This window comes from Salmo salar, chromosome ssa18 (assembly GCF_905237065.1).
Source record: "Salmo salar chromosome ssa18, Ssal_v3.1, whole genome shotgun sequence".
In the NCBI taxonomy this organism is placed as follows: Eukaryota; Metazoa; Chordata; class Actinopteri; order Salmoniformes; family Salmonidae; genus Salmo; species Salmo salar.
In genome coordinates, this window is record NC_059459.1 from 62,937,313 (window position 1) to 62,952,471 (window position 15,159).

The window sequence follows — 15,159 nt, forward strand, 5'->3', positions numbered from 1 at the left end:
ACTGCACATGTGATGGCAGAGTATTCAAAACAAATGTGCACCCAGTTGATAAATCATCATAAAATCATTCTGCCAGATAGGCCTACTTTGAAGTCAACATTTAATCGGGAAGGTTTTTGGAGAAAAATGTTGAAGGATTGTTTCAGCATGCATCGTGGATTTTATAGCACCGATCGGCTATATTTATTACCTTTAGAAGTGTTTACTTCAGGCTGACTACTAGCATCTATTTTGCAATGTCCCTTAAATTGAATATCCAAATCAATTCAAAGTATATATACAATTAGTTTTGCACCAACACTATTCAAAAGGAAGTTTACAGCAAATATACATCTTTTTGCGATTCAGAAATGATTATTTTGATTCCCATAATGCAGGGGCAGAAATCCCGGGGGGGACGGGGGACACACGACCCCCCCCATCCTGGGAAAAATATGATTTGTCCCCCCCCAATATATCACTGTAAACATAACTATGTCATTTAAATAATATTAATAATACGCAATGAAAGCAATTGTGCTGATTATAGACACTTAATAGCGCGTTCTTTTAAGTTTCAAAAGATTGCGACCTCCCCACCCTTTGCCTCACAATGGTTTGATCCACTGCCAGTTCCTTAGTTGGCAAGGTAACAGAGGGGTCGTGTCTACTGTCTGAAAGGCACTCAATGCACGTAACTGACGTGAGGTTCATCCAGTCAATCGCGCCATAGCAATGTTTTGTTTTATGTTGGCAGGGTTCACACACTAGTTGAATATGCAGAGCTAGCGCGCAAATATTAACTATTAAGCTAGCTAGTACCTATTCCATTTATGTGGCGTCGTCAAAGATGGAATCTTTGCTATCGTCAATTTATTCCAAGATCAGCATGCAGATGATGTAAGTTAGTGCTTCAAAGTCCCTGTGATAAGGTTAGCGATAAACTGAAGTCCAAACTGAACAGAACTACACTCTCTTCTACCATTGTCTTAAATATATTTAATGGTCTCGTTGCAAAATCTAAATTGTCGCAAGGGAACTTTTATTTATTTATTTTATTTCACCTTTATTTAACCCGGGTAGCAAAGATTATAGCAAACACCACTGAAACGGAATTGGTGCTCGCTAGCTTTGCAAATTCAGCTATTGTTGGAAGCCAGCCAATATGAAACAAACTATTCAAATTACAAAAGGTTGCAGCATATGTTGTGTAAATGGTGAACTCATACAGCTGTCAACTCTTGTCACTGCAATCCGTTTCACATTTGCTAGCTACCTTTTAGATCGAAGCCCAAATAGAATGATAGAAGATAAGATGATAGAAGCCCATCTCCTACTGTAAATAACCTACACACTGTATGTGTAGCCAGCCAGCCAGCCAGCCAGGTAGAAAGATGACAGAAAAATTAAAAAGACGGACATCAGAGTATTTTTCAGTACACCAAAACGCAAAGTAAGAACCCTAGTAGCCTAATATCTCAAAGACTAGTTGATAAAATGTTCATAAGAAAGAAATGAAATTCTAATGGTAATGTTTCACAATGATGTCATTAGGCAGAGCAGGCAACAGATGGCACACAGACAGCAGAGTTGGGGACAGATATGCAGGGACAGACTGGCAGAGACAGGGAGTCTCAGGTAAGTTTGTTGAGTCTTTGTTTGGCAACATTATGAAAGGTTCTCAATTTTTTGGACTTGTAAAATAGGAACATAATTGTAAAATGCCATGGATACCCCCACTCTCAACTTACACTGGTGACTGAACTAAGATTTGTTAAAGGCAATGGTATTGCTGTTGTGATTAGTTGTGTAGTTTTGGGTACCGGTAGTTAGGAGTACGGCAAACACCTTATTTCTTTGGTTCCTCAATATACATTTACCATATTACAATGTAGGCTATGTGTTACAGCACTACTTTTGGTGTCCCCCTCAGGAATTTCTCTTGAGAAAATTTCATGTAATTGTCCCCTCCATATCAGATTTTCGCCCCTGCCATAATGTGATTCACAGAGCTTTAACCGAACCCCAACTACTACATTACAATGGCGAAACACATCATTCAATTGGTAAAAAAAATAGATTAAAAATAATAGTTTTACATGAATCACTATTTTATAAATGTTTTGACTATTTTGAGATGTGAATAGGGGCATCCGATATATAGTAAATAAAATGTGTATGGCTTAAGCAACATCGATAGGGGAACTTTGAGCTGCGTCTCATGCCTTGACTGTTATTTCATGCGCAATGACGCACCTGGCCTCCTCTGCCTATCAGCTATTCCATGTTCTTGTGGATTTATATAGACAATTAGTGCAGATTATAATTATTTTATGTATGGTATGATTGCTAGTTAACCTATTGCAGATCTGGACAAACGATCCACCTTCCGCTATTGCCACTGTTGATAGAGGGCAGGATAGAGTTGACTGTATAGTAAGTGGGCAGAAAAAAATAGTGCATAAGGAAGTACCAAAACACCTGATTAGGGGAGGAGCATGCAAGCAGATGAGGAAATGCGGCTATATGAAATAAATTATATAGTAAAACCTGTACAATGTAATGTAAACCAAGGAAAGAATTCACTTTGCCCAATTTAAAAATCACACAAACCTCCCCAAAACAAAAATGTTTTGTTAGACAACCTATTTTGGACCACCCCAGTAAATTTCGAACTGTCTCTTAATGTTTTGCCTCTGTAGGACCCACTTCGTCACACAATACGTTATTGTGTATCATTGCGTAATCTCAATCGCTTAACAGTTCAGCAGTTTGCTAATCCAGTTGCATCTGATACAGTTACCTATTTAGATATGATATAAATGTTGCTATGTGCCTTAGTTAGTAAATTAGGATATATGCATATGCATGAAATCCCATTTTAATTTACGCATTTGAATAATTCGTGTTTTTCATTATGCAAGTAAACATAACTGCTTGGAGCCATAATTGGTATTAATTCATGCTTTTTACCCCTCAGATATTAAACTGCAGCAAAAATCGCGTTAGACAGGAAGAATGTGGAATACATAAATGACCTAAGCTTATCATGGAGGCTACTGTACGTTATTTGCAGGAAGCTCCAATAAAGTATGTTTATATCTCACGGGAAGAAGCCTGCTGAATCTGAAGTCAAATGAGTTTCTATGCGGATACATCAGTTATGAACTTAGCTTTGTTTCCTCTGCGACTTTCCACGCTATAAGCAGCAGAGCAAGCCAAAATTAAAGATTCCTCCTTTTCTTACTTAGCGTACCCTCAAACACGAAAACAAACATATTGCCACATTTCTCATACACATAGTGTCTTCAAGTTCATAACAAACGCAACGAGTTTCTCATCCCGAGCCAATATGGGCTTTGTGTCAAATGCATTATCCGTTATTATTCCTTTTGCTGCTGAAAAGTACTCCTTTCTCCCCGTCCATGTCTTCTCCATGGCTGCTGCTGTTGAATATACAATCCGTGTGAGGGAGAGTGAAAGAGGTTGCATCCTAAATGACACCCTATTCCCTATATAGTGCACTACTTTTGACCAGAGCCCTATGGGCACTGCATATTAATAGGGCGCCATTTGGGATGTAGTCAGTGTGAGCGAGCGTAGGGTAGTTTATTCTCAGTGTCGACTGATTGAGGTCAGAACAGATTAAGTGCTTTCCACTGTCAGTTTATGAGGTCGTGGTTTCCATTGACAAACATGACCCGATGGGATCCTCACACACCAGTGTTGTCTCGAATATACTGCAATGGCAATCCACATCATATTGTGGCTAAAGAGACTATTATCCATGGTGATTGTCAGTATTGGCGTGCATTATACTTTGTTTACGCTGTCTATGCTCACAAAAGCACAGTTGATGCAATTAACTTGTGGCTTGGATGCCTTTCAGACTGGAACATTGCAGGATTTTCCTATTCACTACAACATTACAGAGGATTTTCGTGAACGCTTTGTCATAGGAAAAACTCAGGAAAATATACTCCCAAAACTTTTCAGGGTTAGGATAGGCCTAAGGCCTGAATTGTATAAAACAGGTCTAAGGTCAGGCTGAATGGTATTTAGAGTGACTTCCCTTAGTCATTCGGTCATGGAACTTTCACAGTAGATGGATACAGACAACATAGCTTTCTTATCTGAAAAACTAAAGTCTTAAATAGCAGGAGAGAAAAAATGAGACACTGTGTGGTGAGTCTTGCTGTGAGACACCGTGTGGTGAGTCTTGCTGTGAGACTGTGTGGTGAGTCTTGCTGTGAGACACTGTGTGGTGAGTCTTGCTGTCTCGTTTCACATGGCTAAATGTAGTTCCATGTAGTTCTTGTGTGCTGTCAGGTGTTGCTGTTTGATAATAATAATTTGGTTGGTGCTTATATTTGTCCTATTTCACACATATACAAGCGTGTGTTAATACTCATGTGTGAATTGGAAATGTGTTCGCATATGAATTGGAAATTGGCATATTCCAACTCCCCCTGAGAACCTTCTCGGAGAATGGCATCATGACCAGGGTCTGCTGTTATCAACGGCGACCCTGGAGCAATTAGGGTTAAGTGCCTCGCTCTAGAGCACATCGGCAGATGATAAAAAAAAATTATTCACCTTGAACACTGAATACAAATAAACAAAAATGACAGCCGACAGTTCTGTCAGGTTAATCTAACAAAACAGAGAACAACTACCCACACAAACCAAGGGAAAAAGGCTGCCTAATTATGGCTTCCAATCAGAGACAACGATAGACAGCTGCCTCTGATTGGAAACCATACCCGGCCAAAACATAGAAAACAAAAACCTAGAATGCCCACCCACCTATCACACCCTGACCTAACTAAACAGAGAAAAAAAACGCTCTCCTAGGTCAGAGCGTGACACCCCCTCACGCAAGGAAAGCATCTTTGTTTATTTTTTTGACCTCAATTAAACTTTGTGTCGCGGCCAGGGCAAGTTGAGTTATGCCAACTCCGTGGAGGCCTGTGTGTTTGTGTTTCTGTGTGTGTGTCTGTGTCAATTAGTGTGGGTGTGTGTCTGGGTGGTTTGAGGGGAACGAGGTGGTGTTAGTTTTGGCCCATAATGTCCCCAGAGCGACACAGAAGCCTGAGGGGATGGTTGCAGCCAGGGGAAGATGGGGGAGATGACAGGAGAGGAAATAGACAAGCTATGTCAATGTGACGGGTAGCAGAACAAAGCCCAACTTTCTCTCGCTCTCGCGCTTTTGCGCTCTCTCTCGTGCGAGAGAGAGAGAGGGCGAAGAGAGGGAAGAAAGAGGGAAGAGAGGGAAGAAATTTGTCAAATGGACTTCAACTCGTGTATATTCAACGAGAATAATGAAGTCATTCAACCGCACTCTGAATTATCCAAGAAATTCCTTGAGCTGAAGAGAAATTGACCTCCACGTAGTTAACTATAATTTGCTTTTTGAAGTGGAGTATCAATCTCTGAACACCCGGAAGAGCATCATCCTCCTTTTGTCATCTGCTTATTTTTAGGTCTGCTACAGCTCAGCACTTAATAGTGTTTAATTAAATTAAGCCCTTGTTGGCATTCATTTAAAGGGGCAATTCGCAGCTTTCTAGCCTCATATTCATCATCTACAGCATCTGTACCAGTGCAGTGGTGGCCGGTGATTGGCGAAAAAATTATCACCAATCACAGGTGGGGTGCCGCCGCTAACGCCATAATGGGCAGGCCACCACTCTACCAGTGTCTACAGTACATACAGTACCAGTCAAAAGTTAGGACACACCTACTCAGGGTTTTACTTTGTTTTTTACCATTTTCTACATTGTAGAATAACAGTGAAGACATCAAAACTATGAAATAGCACATATGGAATCATGTAGTAACCCCAAAAAGTTTTAAGCAAATCAAAATATATTTTATTTGAGATTCTTCAAAGTAGCCACCCTTTGCTTGATGACAGCTTTGCACACTCTTGGCATTCTGTCAACCTGCTCCATGAGGCAGTCACCTGGAATGCATTTCAATTAACAGGTGTGCGTTAAAAGTTCATTTTAATGCGTTTGAGCCAATCAGTTGTGCTGTGACATGGTACTGGTGGTATACAGAAGAGAACAGCTCAAATAAGCAAAGAGAAACGAGAGTCCATCATTACTTTAATACATGAAGGTAAGTCAATGTGGAAAATTTCAGTCGCAAAAACCATCAAGCACTATGATGAAACTGGCTCTCATAAGGACAACCATAGGAATGGAAGACCCAGAGTTACCTCTGCTGCAGAGGATAAGTTCATTAGCGTTACCAGCCTCAGAAATCGCAGCCCAAATAAATGTTTCACAGAGTTCAAGTAACAGACACATCTTAACATCAACTGTTCAGTGGAGACTGCGTGAATCAGGCCTTCATGGTCAAATTGCTGCAAAGAAACCACTACTAAAGGATATCAATAAGAAGAAGCGACTTACTTGGGCCAAGAAACATGAGCAATGGATATTAGTCTGGTGGAAATCTGTCCTTTGGTCCAATGAGTCCAAATTTGAGATTTTTGGTTCCAACCACCGTGTCTTTGTGAGACGCAGAGTAGGTAAACGGATGATCTCCACATGTGTGGTTCCCACCGTGAAGCATGGAGGAGGAGGTGTGACGGTGTGGCAGTGCTTTGCTCTTGACACTGTTGGTGATTTATTTAGAATTCAAGGCACACTTAACCAGCATGGCTACCACAGCATTCTGTGGCGATACTCCATCCATCTGGTTTGCGCTTAGTGGGACTATCATTTGTTTTTCAACAGGACAATGACCCAACACACCTCCAGGCTGTGTAAGGGCTATTTTACCAAGAAGGAGAGTGATGGAGTGCTGCATCAGATGACCTGGCCTCCACAGTCACCCGACCTCAACCCAATTGAGATGGTTTGGAATGAGTTGGACAACAGAGTGAAGGAAAAGCAGCCAACAAGTGCTCAGCATATGTGGGAACTCTTTCAAGACTGTTGGAAAAGCATTCCAAGTGAAGCTGGTTGAGAGAATGCCAAGAGTGTGCAAAGCTGTCATCAAGACAAAGGGTGGCTACTTTGAAGAATCTCAAATATAAAATATATTTTTGTTTGTTTAACACATTTTTGGTTACTACATGATTCCATATGTGTTATTTCATAGTTCTGACGTCTTCACTATTATTCTACAATGTAGAAAATTGTAAAAAATAAAGAAAAACCCTTGAATGAGTAGGTGTCCAACATTTTGACTGGTACTGTATGTGAAATGGGATGATTAATTTGAAGTAAAAAACTGAATGGCCCCTTTAGTCCCACCAACATCCACTATACCAGCCCACCTTTAAAACCTTACATGGTTATCTAGTGATCTAGTGAGGTTAAGGTGTTACTCAGGCAGTTGATGTAGCCTCTGCAATTGACATAGCTGATTTTGTCCTCCTGTATCTCACCTTGGGGCTAATTCAGTAATTCACTCACGTAAATAGAGTTAATTTCCTCCCTCAGCATGTCTGACTGCTAGATTGACAGGTGAGGCAGGTGTGTTAGTTTGTCACTAGCTCTGTCAAGCGTAACTCACCTCCCCTATACTGGCGAGCTTGGTGTGTTGCCAGGCGTTGGAAGATGTGTGTCGATGAAGAGGAGTGGGAACAAAACAAATTGCCTGTTTCCACTGGCAAGCCGAAGGTGTCTTCAGACCATGCTTTCTCCCCGTTAGACTGACTCATGCTAATTGCTAATTACACTAAAACCACAGCGCCGGTTGAGGCGCCAAAAGCCAACAATTGGTGTGATTTTGAAGGGCCTGTCAATCTAGGACCCACTGAGGAACACCTGGAACTGGAGAGCTATCCGTGTTTCATTGGGTGTGCAGTCTTCGATGACAGGCATTTCATGCGTTTTTTTTTTCTTCAGACACATCAAGGGTTCTATGGAATAATTTTTTGGGGAAAACAATGACATTTTTCTGCATTGCAGAGTGTGTTTGATTAATGTCTACATGTGAGTCACATTTTTTATTGACTACCTTCATTCAAAAGCACAGCGTACACATTGTCTTGTCTTATGATAGTCTCCTTATCCTTTTCTATTGAGAGGAGCCCTTAGATTTGGATTGCCTGGGGATATATCTAAACTTAATTTACTCATTATGCTAGCTTCTCACTTAAAAATGAACAATTCTTTGTTCTTTATGGAAAAATGGTTACCGTTAAGAGCAATTTTTAAAGTAGGTCTACCCTCCATTTCCTCAAACCGTCTCGGCTTGCCACAGGTGACACGATCTCCTTCACCATAAAGCGCAAGTGGGTGTGGCTGCCTCCCTCTGCTCTAATCGAATAACGACATTATGATTCATGCGCTAATTAATCACCCGTTTTGTGGGCCGAGCAGATTCAGCTACGTGGGGGAGACAGACGTTTGATGTGTTGAATCAGCCCTTCTCTCCCTCCATCCATCCTTCCCTCCATCTTTCCCTTCCTCCATTTCTCTATCCATCATTAATGCATTTCAATAAGAGCTCATTTGAATTGTCCGCCCTCTGTTTCGGTATGTGTAGTTTGCAGCCGGAAACAAGCTGCCTCCTGGGACGAAATACTCCATCCCTTCATAATATTAGCTAAACTTTTCATACTGAAGTTTTTATTTGGCGTGTTTCCCAATCCGGGCTTAATTTGAGATGGCAGGTTTATCTCAAATCATCACTGACTGTGTTGGAGCTGGTGCTGTCGGAAACTGGTTGAGATTGGAAGAGTTGAATAATTGCACAAGTCAGTATAGGGACCCTTTTGAATCGTACCAGACGTGTTTATCTCCATTATGACAGCCATTTACACAAACAAGCTCTCTAATCATAATGTCTGCAGTCGTTGGCCCCCCTTCAATCGGACAGTTTTTCTGTTTCTTGGGAGATTAACTGAAATGCCTACCCCGAGGGCCTGTTTTGGTATTAATTATGACTTTTAAATGTCATTGCTAGTTAGCTCTGTCTGACCCAAAGTTCCCGGTGTCTCGGGAAGGAGGTAAGAGGGTCTGGGCTGTTTTTCAATGACCCCGGGGCCTCAGTGCTGCTCTACATGCAAGCCCTCTTGAGGACATGCAATTTACCCCCATTACGTAAGGAAATCCGCATTCAAGACCCGCAATCAAACTCATCTTTTGGTTTTCAATTTGCTGCCTCTCCGAGTCATTAGAAACCTTGGGAAGAGCGACATTTTCCTCTCAACCATTATTTCCAATGACCTTTAGAATTCCCTTTTTGGTGAGTAATTGCATTTTTAAATATTAATTTGTGAATTGTGTCATGTCTGTAGAAATGACTCGCTCTTTGTAGATTCACTGTGTGAATTAACACTTTTAGACAAGTTGAAGAAAAGTTGAAGTAAAGATATCATTCTTCACTTTAGCCTAAAAGGTGATTTGACTTCAAAGTTTTATCAAGCGAGTTCTCCCACAATTCTGTGTATTCAGCAGAGCGTTCGTCAAGAGACTTATCCTGGGAAATTCTCAGGAGCAGGAATAAAACTACAGAAGAATATTCCTCAAGGATTACAGAAAGAGAAAGTGGAACAGAACAGAACTGAGAGCTTAGATATCAGTAAGGACTTTCAATGAGACTCCATCTTGCTTTTTAGCTATAGGTGGGTGTCTGGCCTTAGATGGTGATACGGGCACACAGGCAGGATGCTGGTGTTGGTAGACAGGGAATCTGAGCCCTATCCATTGCCACTTCCGGGTACAAATGTAATTACATAGAATTGTTGACTACTCTGGTAATTCAAGCCTATTTTGGGCGTTTGGTTACTTGCTTACATTAGTCGATTAGGGAATCTGGCTCCTGAATGACTTTTGATTCATTTGTTTCCTTGTTTTAATATTTGGGAGGAAGATATAGCTTGACTAACATTCTGAGAACTTGAACTGAAAATATGAGCCTTGGCTTCAGGTTATAGTGAGAGTCCCTTTTTAAGACCCTCAAGGGATGTTGAGGTCATGCTAATAGCCCAATCAGTTGTCAGTGTACAGTCAGGGTGGTACATCTGATTTATTCTAAAGCAGCGGTGGAAATGAGCCGGGGGGGGGGTGGTGTGTATGCTATATTAGTAAAACATAAGCCTATCACAATAATTAAAACAAAGATGCCAAGAAAACTGTAAGCTATTACACTGTTATTTATCACGACCGCATGTCAGTGTCATAAAATATTAGCAAATGGACTTGAAAACATGTGGAAGTACGCTCCAAAATGTGGTGTGGTATGACAATAACAGTGACATTTTGCCAAGACCGAGACGCGAGGACAGCAGTGGATGCATCAATTCAGGTTTCAAGTGTAGGCCTATTTCACAATTGCCGAATGTCATTCATTACACTTTTTGGTGCTTTGTAAGAGATTTCCATTTCTCAAATGGTGGGTGTAGCGCACTATATGGATGTGGGAATTATTTTAGAGTGGATGAACATGCGTAGGTAGCCTTTTGACGTGATTGTTTGACAATCAGATGGAGACATCTAAATGAATTGGGATTCTATATGTAATTCTATGATTAGAATTGTAAAAAAATGTGGAGGTCCCGTACCGGGAAGAAATTAAATCTACTTTCACCCTGGTTGAACAGTGTGCAAAAATAAATATCCCAACATCTTATTCAGACCTATTCAAACCGAATAATTCAATCAAAATAATCAGAGGAGACTTTAAAATGGATGCTGGTGCCTTTTGTATCCTTTCATGTTGAGTTAGCATAGGATAGCATAGCATAGGATAGCATAGCATAGATAGCATAGCATAAATAGCATAGCATAGATAGCATAGGCTATAGTTAGCTATGCTAGTTTCGACGCCCATCTTTGAGAATAACATGGGAACCCTTATACAGTTAATTTCTCTCAATGTTGGTCTAACATACCTTAGATGTAATATGTCTGTTGCCAATTTAATCTGGCCTACGTTTGAAGCTGCGTACAGTACCAGTCAAGTTTGGACACACTTATTCATGGGTTTTTCAAAGCTGTCAACAAGGCAAAGGGTGGCTACTTTGAAGAATCTCAAATATAAAATATATTTTGATTTGTTTCACACTCTTTTGGTTACCACATAAATCCATATGTATTATTTTATAGTTTTGATGTCTTCACTTCTACAATGTAGAAAATAGTAAAAATAAAGAAAAACCCTGGAATGAGTAGGCGTGTCCAAACTTTTGACTGGTACTGTAGGTCATGACGTTTGAAGATTTAGACTCATTACAGGGTGTGTGTGTGTGTGTGTGTGTGTGTGTGTGTGTGTGTGTGTACACCATATATAGAAGTGTTACCAGTGATGCACACATTAACACCATAACTTGTGAAAAACGTTAATATCCTACTATGAATTGCTGTGATTTCAAACAACCTAGGATGGCACACTGTGTTGCTTAAAATGCCACAAAGATGAATTTGATCCTCTTGCCTTATAGAATAACTACGGCACTTTGCCCACTGCCCAGTGAATTGAAGTAGATCAATAATACTCAGAGAGCAAACTCATGTTTAGGCGAGCTATTCAGCAAAGCACAGTTCAATAGAACTCAAATCTGCTTATAAATTGATGTGGCGTTGCGTTTGAGAATGAGCTACTCCATAGCAAGAGAATAATATGAAACAGAATGTGGAATAAATGAGATAAAAATGAAATCATTTATTGATTTCAGGGATCGCGGAGACAAAATGGCTTTTTAAATTCAGTTTGGTACTTTATCATAAGGGGGTGATAAGTATTTTGCAATTCTCAGTGCAATGTTTCTATGGTAACCATCCCATGCAATGGGCTGTGCATGTGCCTTTGGATAGAACTGTAAAAACATAGCCATCTGGATTTTGGGTCACATTTTGCTGTATTTATTGTTTTACTATATGGATGGCATCATCCTCTCCATATAAATTATGCTTATTGTATTGTGGTGATTGCTACAAGTATTTTATACTGACAAAATGTCAACGCAACATGCAACAATTTCAACGATTTTACTGAGTAACATGTTCATATGAGGAAATCAGTCAATTGAAATAAATTAATTAGGCCCTAATCTATGGATTTCACATAACTGGGAATACAGATATGCATCTCTTGGTCACAGATATCTTTTAAAAATGGGCCTCACAATGGACTTCGGGATCTCATCACGGTATTTCTGTTCATTCAAATTGCCATCGATAAAATGTAATTGTGTTCATTGTCCATTGTATATGTCTGCCTATACCATAACCCCACCGCCACCATGGGGCACTCTGTTCACACGTTGGCATCAGCAAACCGCTCGCCCACACAACAGCATAACCGTGGTCTGCGGTTGTTAGGCCAGTTGGACGTACTGCTAAATTCTCTAAAATGACGACTGAGTCAGTTTATGGTAGAGAAATGAACATTCACTTCTCTGGCAACAGCTCTGGTGGACATTCCTGCAGTCAGCATGCCAATTGCATGCTCCTTCAACTTGAGACATCTGTGTCATTGTGTTGTGACAAAACGGCACATTTCAGAGTGGCCTTTTATTGTCCCCCAGCACAAGGTGCACCTGTGTAATGATCATGCTGTTAAATCAGCGTGTTGATATGCCACACCTGTCAGGTGGATGGATTATCTTGGCAAAGGAGAAATGCTCACTAACAAGGATGTAAAAAAATACAAATTGGGCACAAAATTTGAGAAAAATAAGCTTTTTGTGCATATGGAACATTTCTGAGATCTTTTATTCCATCTCATGAAACATGGGACCAACGCTTTACAGGTTGCGTTTATATATTTGTTCAGTGTACAGTCGTGGCCAAAAGTATTGAGAATGACACAAATATACATTTTCACAAAGTCTGCTGCCTCAGTTTGTATGATGGCAATTTGCATAGTCTCCAGAATGTTATGAAGAGTGATCAGATGAATTGCAATTAATTGCAAAGTCCCTCTTTGGCATGCAAATTAACTGAATCCCCAAAAAACATTTCCACTGCATTTCAGCCCTGCCACAAAAGGAGCAGCTGACATCATGTCAGTGATTCTCTCGTTAACACAGGTGTGAGTGTTGACGAGGATAAGGCTGGAGATCACTCTGTCATGCTGATTGAGTTTGAATAACAGACTGGAAGCTTCAAAAGGAGGGTGGTGCTTGGAATCATTGTTCTTCCTCTGTCAATCATGGTTACCTGCAAGGAAACATCATTGCTTTGCACAAAAAGGGCTTCACAGGCAAGGATATTGCTGCTAGTAAGATTGCACCTAAATCAACCATTTATCGAATCATCAAGAACTTCAAGGAGAGCGGTTCAATTGTTGTAAAGAAGGCTTCAGGGCGCCCAAGAAAGTCCAGCAAGCGCCAGGACGTCTCCTAAAGTTGATTCAGCTGCGGGATTGGGGCACCACCAGTACAGAGCTTGCTCAGGAATGGCGGCAGGCAGGTGTGAGTGAGGCGAAGACTTTTGGAGGATGGCCTGGTATCACAAAGGGCAGCAAAGAAGCCACTTCTCTCCAGGAAAAACATCAGGGACAGACTGATATTCTGCAAAAGGTACAGGGATTGGACTGCTGAGGACTTGGGTAAAGTCATTTTCTCTGATGAATCCCCTTTCCGATTGTTTGGGGCATCCGGAAAAAAGCTTGTCCGGAGACGACAAGGTGAGCGCTACCATCAGTCCTGTATCATGCCAACAGTAAAGCATCCTGAGACCATTCATGTGTGGGGTTGCTTCTCAGCCAAGGGAGTGGGCTCACTCACAATTTTGCCTAAGAACACAGCCATAAATAATGGTACCAACACATCCTCCGATAGCAACTTCTCCCAACCATCCAGGAACAGTTTGGTGACGAACAATGCCTTTTTAACTAAGTGGCTCAGGGAACAAAACATTGATAATTTGGGTCCATGGCCAGGAAACTCCCCAGACCTTAATCCCATTCAGAATTTACGGTCAATCCTCAAGAGGCAGGTGGACAAACAAAACCCCACAAATTCTGACAATCTCCAAGCATTTATTATGCAAGAATGGGCTGCCATCAGTCAGAATGTGGCCAGAAGTTAATTGACAGCATGCCAGGGTGGATTGCAGAGGTCTTGAAAAAGAAGGGTCAACACTGCAAATATTAACTCTGCATCAACTTCATGTAACTGTCAATAAAAGCCTTTGACGCTTATGAGATGCTTGTAATTATACTTCAGTATTCCATAGTAACATCTGACAAAAATATCTAAAGACACTGAAGCAGCAAACTTTGTGGAAATTAATATTTGTGTCATTCTCAAAACTTTTGGCCACGACTGTAGATTGAATTAGCCGCACAATATTGAAATTGAACAAGCTTATTAAAAGTAATTGGTTTGTCACAGATTTTTCTTACAGTAGATTCATGCAACAGTTTTCATGTATCTTGTTCAATATTGTTGTATACTTCCTCTTCATAGATTTTCAACACATTTCATTGTATTTATAACACTGCTATATCAAATGTTTGATAAGCGGGCACCATGGAATAGAAAGGACAATCAGCCATCAATTATTTTGTTCTTCTCTCCCTCGATTAAAAGTAGAAATGTAATAAGATCCGGATCACTTGTTTTCAGAGAGAGAGAGAGAGAGCGCGAGAACCTTCCATTAAGTAGGAGATAATTGATATGTTTCATTCCTTAAACCGGGGGAAATTATTCAAACGTCCGATTTCTGTTATAATGACAACTGGCTTCTAGCAACTACGGCACTTCCACTGATACAGACTGCATTCCAAATGGCACCCTATTCCCTACATAGTTCACTACATTTGACCAGACCGCTATGGGCTCTTGTCAATAGTAGTGCACAATAAGGAAATAGGGTGCGATTTGGAATCCAGTCTGTATCAGTGGAAGTGCCTTAGTTGCTAGAAGCCAGCTGTCGTTACAGGGAGGGTTGAAAGTGGCACCATGAAAACTTTTAGATTGTTCATAGCGGCTCAGATTGTAGTGGAATTTCCTGGAGGGGGGAGAGAGCTTCACAAGGGCATACAGTCACACAGGCAAAACACACACAGGTAAATGGCTCTCACACTTCCAGGCTGTCTAGCCCCCTTCCAGCCCATGATAAATGCTTGCAGTCAGTACCCATTGTCCAGTGTTGGCGCTGCAACACAGACACTTCTGTTAAGGGGTGTTTATGAAAATCCAAAACTGTCACGGTCCCCTGCGATCTCTCAGCCCAATGTTTACATTTCCCACTCGTTTTTTTCATT

At 40.8% G+C, this 15,159-nt stretch overlaps 1 protein-coding gene across 14 annotated transcripts in view; it reads left to right on the forward strand.

Moving 5' to 3' along the window:
• The window catches only part of LOC106577626 (adhesion G protein-coupled receptor L3), a 329,820-nt gene that overhangs the window by 116,569 nt on the left and 198,092 nt on the right, over positions 1 to 15,159 (forward strand). The gene's annotated exons all lie outside the window — the stretch shown is intronic.